We start from the raw sequence: 6,493 nt of genomic DNA, 5'->3' as shown, positions 1-6,493 counted from the left end.
TGTCTTATGTCCTTGGCTTCCCCGTTAAGAGTTTCTAGTGATAAGGTCATCCCCCCTTCTTCCTGGTGCAGAGAGGGAGACACCCTCACAGATGGAGATTTCCTTTACAAATGTACATGTCTCTTAACAAAGAGTAAGTAAATTCTACTTTTCAGAGTTTCTTTCCTGTCTGCAGATTTTAAAAGTAACCAGCCCAAAATAATCCTCATCACTCCCACAGTCTGGAACACATGGCATCCTGCCAAGTCAGCTTCCACTAAGAGGGCTTTCTTCCTGGGAAACACAGGACTTTGACATTTGGGACCCTGCCCCCAGCTACCTGTTGCTGGGGGTTAATAAGTGCTGGGGGAGTGTGCTTGAAAGGTGGGGACACCATTGTTTCATTCCCTACACAAGGAACTGAGGTGATGCCTTTGGGGTGGTGAGCTGACAATACGTGGTTGTCAATTGCCCTTGTTCTGGCTCATGAGGTGGTTGTAACATAAACCATTCCTGAGGAGCCAGGAGGCACAATCAAGATCCTCTGGCTGCTGTCTCCCCATGCACTGAGCCCTCAGCTCCTAAAATGGGATTGTCACTCAAAGAGAGGCTTCTTATTGTCCTAAAACAGCTCCAGGGTCATGGCACAGAGATTTTTCCTGAACGTGGGGGTGAAGCAAGCCATAAAACACATAGCTCTTCATACCTTTCCAAAGAATTAAGGTTGCTGGCAAGAGATCATGAGAAGGTCAAGTCAAAGGACACTCTCAAAAAACTGGAGAATGAGGTAAAAGTCAATTAGGAGTAGATTCATATATTTAATGAAAATATAGTCTAGACTGTAGACGGACTAATTTTCTGGAAAGAACCAGGGAATTAGACTGCTGGGAGGAGGCTTCCAAGGGTCAGAACAAGTATCAAACAGTGACTTCAGAAAGTGTTTCACCAGAGGAACCAGAATTGTATCGAATTGATTGGTAGAGCTAGTTGTGCCTCCTGCAGGACATTGGTGAAAACAATAGAGCAATCAACCAGTAATTAATGGAGTTTACCCACTGGGTGTGCTTCATGAAAGAGGAAGAGAACCCCGCCAACACCACTGTCTCAAGATGGTCAGCTCACCCCAAACTGGCCCCCACCTGAGGAGCTGTATCAGAGGTTTCACTCTGTATGGGGGAAATAGTGTTCTTTAACATAGTCCAGCCCACTGCCCACCACTGTTATATGCATCTCATGGGTCTTCCTCCTAATAACATCACCTGTGCTCTGTACCCTGGATGTCAGTATTTCATTTTGGGGCATCCACCTTCAAAACCCCCTCTGGCCCATCTCAACACCAATGTGCTGTTTTCCTATCAGTTGCACTCACATTCTCATTGTGGTGAGTCACATGCACTGACCTGGACATACATGTTGTCATTCAACATACTCATGTTAATGCCAATCAAGAAATGTCCAAAACACTCAAAACCCATGTAGCAGGCAGCTAATGTTTTACACGAAGAGAAATTCCCTGGCAGCTGTGGTCCTGATGACCACTTGGCTTGGGACCATTTATTGGCCAGCCAGTGGTTTGTTTGGCTCACAGTGGGTCAACAAGTTGCAAATACGAACACATACCTCTTTTCTTTTTCTGTTATCAGGTAAAGAATCTTAACCTTGAAATCCTGCAGCCTCTAACCCTATACACCGTAAAGGGCCAACCCATTCTCCCTTGCACAAGCCACCCAACCTGCTTACCTTTGCCCTACTCTCCTTAGGAAGTGCCTGTGAGTAACAAATATTGTCCATTAACTTGATGCATGTGGCAACATCGGTCTTGGCATTCAATCCCATTCTAGATAAGGTGTCAATCCTGCCCCCAAATGGGCAATGACAAAATAGAAGTTAACCAATGGAAGATGTCTTTCCAGTCACAAACAGGTATTCAGGCTAGGGAATTTTTAGAAGATGAGGAAAAGGAATGCAAATGTAGATACCCCTGTGTGACAATGATTTAGATGTATTGGTCACAAAAGAAAAACTTTGAAAACACCCACAGGGCTCTAGCAGTAGAATCAATAAGTGAAAATGGTGTAGTCTCAAAAGGGAAAATGCAGAGAAACAGACATGAATGATGGTTTCTCTTCCAATATGTAAAGAATTGGAGTGATCACTCTCATCTTCACAATAAGAAAAAAAAACTGACCAGGGCCGGCCTGGAGGCAAAGCGGTTAAGTTGGCATGTTCCACTTCAGTGGCCCGGGGTTTGCCAGTTCAGATCCCAGATGCGGACCTACATACTGCTTGTCAAGCCATGATGTGGCAGGCATCCCACAGATAAAGTAGAGGAAGATGGGCACGAATGTTAGCTCAGGGCCAGCCTTCCTCAGCAGCAAGAGGAGGATTCGCAGCAGATGTTAGCTCAGGGCTAATCTTCCTCAAAGAAAAAAAACTCCAAAGAAACGTGATCAAACTGAAGAGCAACACCTCTCCTTAGATACACAAGAGATTTGACATTACAGGACAAACTGTTGCCATGCAAAGGGCATGATCTGCTTGCTGCAAGACAAAAGCCAATCAATCAAGAGGCAAGACAGTGTAGAGAAAGGACTTTTATTAAGCAAAAAGCCAGCTAATTGGAAGATGGTGGATTTGTGTCCTAAAGAACTGTTCTTAAAGACAATACAGAATCTTATTTTTTTGGTAAAGATTGGCACTTGAACTAACATCTGTTGCCAATCTTCTTTTTTTTCTTCTTCTTCTTCTCCCCAAAGCCCCCAATACATAGTTGTATATTGCAGTTGTAGGTCCTTCTGGTTGTGCTATGTGGGACGCCGCCTCAGCATGGCCTGATGAGTGGTGCCATGTCTGTGCCCAGGATCTGAACCAGCAAAACCCTGGGATGCCAAAGTGGAGCACGTGAACCTAACCACTCGGCAACCAAGCCAACCCTGAGAATACAGAATCTTGAAGCATTATATAAGGCTAGAGGGCTATGGAGGAAGTGGTCCAGAATGTTGGACATCTGGTGCTGCAGACTGGGGGTTTTCACACCATCTGGCACTGTACGTGAGGCGATGCCATAGCAGTCCTTTCAGCTGTCATTGATGATGTATGCCAGTATAGAATCTCACTCTGGGGGGGGTCATTGGAGAAGAGGGTCAAGAATGTTATCCATCTGGTACCATGGACTGGGGGTCACTACATTTCTAAGGAACTCAAAAGAACAAAGTTACTGTCATATCACAGCTGGGAGGTATAAAGCTAAGCAGAGGTCATAAGTCATGATGCATGCAGTTTTCTTTATGCTTGTTATTTATAATCTAGCCTATTTGCAGGACAGAGTATGTCCAGCTGGGTTAATTACTTAGAGGCTATCTATAGTTACAATATGGCTCCCGTTTTACAAAAATGGCTTCCCTTATGTCAAGCTCATGTCGAGCTGGTATCAAAACCAATGATCCCAAAAGAAGAGACTGGTAGAGAAAAACCACTTACCGAGAATAGAAGCCACTGGAGCAAGCAACATCTAGGAACACATAAACTGTAATATATGAACTGCTAGACACATAGTATAGATTATCTTGAGAGTTAAATGCTCTTGGGGGGCTGGCCTTAGGGAGCCCCCAGAATTCATGAATGTTTCCTTCAGCAGCCCAACCTGGTTCTCATAGTGAAGATGGGAGTAAATTGCCTCCTTCATGCAGGAAATGGGGAAAACATTTTGGAATACACACAAAGTATTTTGTTCTTTGTAACTTGGACCTTCCCTCAAAGGGAATTAATGTTCCAAAGTCTTATCTGATTGGGCAAAGTGCAGATAGACACCTGCAGTCACTTCAGGTTCCTCTCTGACAAAAATGGAGGAAATATAAGTGCTAGGAACGTGTTCTGAAGTTCATAGTCTGGGGATTCTTTACCACCAAACATTGCAGGTTTCATCATAACATTAGAGGACATTTTCCCTTTCAAATACCTGACACCATGTCAGCAGGGCCCCAGGATAAAAACAGTGGATGAAAACAGAGCTGCAAGACACAGACTCTACAAAGAATGAATTCCTAGGGAAACCCAAACACACCAGGGAGATAAGTACAACTGCACTGCAGACTATGAAGCCCCTGACCCCTCCAGCTGCAGCAAACATTAAACATAGTCTGACACCTATTCAAGAAATCATAACACCTCACACTGAAGGCCTATTTACCTGAAATCCTATTTCTTCATATATCATGTCTGGGTTTCAACCAAAAATTAGAGGGCATATGAAAAAGAAAGAAAAAAACATTTTAAAGAGACAAAGTAATCATCAACACACGACTCGGATACAGCAGAGATTTTTGAGAGACCAGACTAAATTTAAAATTATTATTAATTTCACACAAGTAGACTTCAGAACAGGGAATATATGTGAAGAGGCACATGTATTGAAAATATATAAAGACCTATTATATCATAGTAATAAAAAGTCAACTCAATTCAAAAATGGCAAAGGATCTGCATACACATTTTTCCAAGGAAGGTAGGCAAATGGCCAAGAGCATATGAAAAAGTGCTGGACATTATTTGTCATCAAGGAAATGCAAATCAAAACCCCAATGAGATACTGATGAGGATTATTTTAGGCTGGTTACTTTTAAAAACTGCAGATGGGAAGGAAACTCTGAAAAGTATAATTTACTTGCCCTTTGTTAAGAGACATTTACATTTGTAAAGGAAATCTCCATCTGTGAGGGTGTCTCACTCTCTGCACCAGGAAGAAGGGGGGATGACCTTATCTCCAGAAACTCTTAATGTGGAAGGCAAGGACTTAAGTTTGCATAATAATCTTGCTCTTGTTTGCTGTACTGTCTGGTAACCTCATGTAACTGACCACCCCCCCCCCAACAACAACATCCTCCTTTGTCTTTAGCTGAAGATGATATTTAACGTGGTGGTTTCAGCCATTTACTTAATCCGATCTGATTCTTGTCTAAAGTCATAGGACCACCCAATAACCAGACTCCACCTGCACTGATACCATTTTAACGACTTTTTTTTACATATTCTTTCCTTTGTCTTGTAAAGAGATAACTCACATACTTATGCCTTAAATTTAGCCCTACCCTCAACCCATGGGTCCTGTCCCCATGCTATTGCATACTATTCTCTAAATAAAAGAGCACTACTGCCAGACCTTGAGAGTCCAAGAAATCTTTCTTTCAACTCCTCGACTCACCAAGCCACATCAGATACCACTTCCCAACCACTAGGAGGACTGGAATCAAAATTTGAGATAATAACCAATCTTGTGGAGGATCCGTGGAGAAATTGGAACCCTTATACGTGGGTGGTATGACTATAAAATGGTGCAGCCACTCTGGAAAACTGTCTAGGAGCTCCTCAAAACTTAAACCTACAATTACCATATGATCCATCAATTCCTCTCCTAGGTATATGCCCAATTAAAATGAAAACACATGTTCAGATAAAAACTTGTACATGACTTTTTAGGAACATTATTCATAGCCAAAAGGTGACAACAAATCCAAATATCCTCTAAAGGATGAATAGATAAACAAATGTATTTTAGCCATACACTGGAATTATTCAGCCTTAAAAATGAATTAAGTATCGATGCATGCTACAACATGGATATGCTTTGAAAAATTGTGCTAAGTGACTGAAGTCAATCACAAAGACCATATATTATCCCATTCAGATGTAAGACCTGAATAGGGAAAACTATGGACAGAATGGAGATTAGTGTAGCCCTCACTAGGGCTGAGATTGGAAGAGGAAGACGGAAAGTGGTAGCTAAAGGGCAGAGGAGTTTCTTTTTGAAGTGATGAAATGTTCATAATTTGCTGTGATTATCGCATGTATCTGTGAATATACTGAAAACCAGTGAACTGCACCCTTTAACGGGTGCACTGTGCAGTATATGCATTACATCTCAATAGAGCTGTTGAAGTAAATAAATCAATAAAGTTCTGCAATCCAGGCTTTCAGGCATATAAGAATGTCCAGGTTAATTAACACATCCATCACCTGACATAGTTACCTCTTCTGTGTGTGTGCATGTGTGTATGTGTGTGTGTTGAGAATGTTTGAGCCATTCTCTTAGTAATTTCAATTATACAACACAGAATAAGTGTATCAAATCATCCCATTGTAATCTTTAAATACAAACACTTTTATTAGTCAATTATACCTTGTTAAAGCTGGGAGAAGAGTTTCCAGGTGCATCCCATATTTACATAACAATATAGCAATGAAAATGGGAATCAGTTGTCTTAAGGATGTTATTCCGTTTACATTTCAAACTTCTCTAGGTTCACAGGAAAAAATTGATCCAAAATAAATTTCCTTCCAGTGCAAAACACACACTTGAGAATTTGGTGACCACATCTCATTGCTTGTGGTTGGTGAGAAGAGTTCCTGCACCCCGCTAGGGCTGTGGGGTTCCAACTTCCCAAGAGAGCCCAGGGCCCCGGGATTCTTTATCCTAAGAACCAACTGAGTCGGGGTGGCCCTGGGATGGGTGGAAGGC

Source organism: Equus asinus, chromosome 20 (genome assembly GCF_041296235.1).
Source record: "Equus asinus isolate D_3611 breed Donkey chromosome 20, EquAss-T2T_v2, whole genome shotgun sequence".
Classification (NCBI taxonomy): Eukaryota; Metazoa; Chordata; class Mammalia; order Perissodactyla; family Equidae; genus Equus; species Equus asinus.
The sequence above is the reverse complement of the archived record's forward strand: the minus strand, read 5'-3'. Positions refer to the sequence as shown.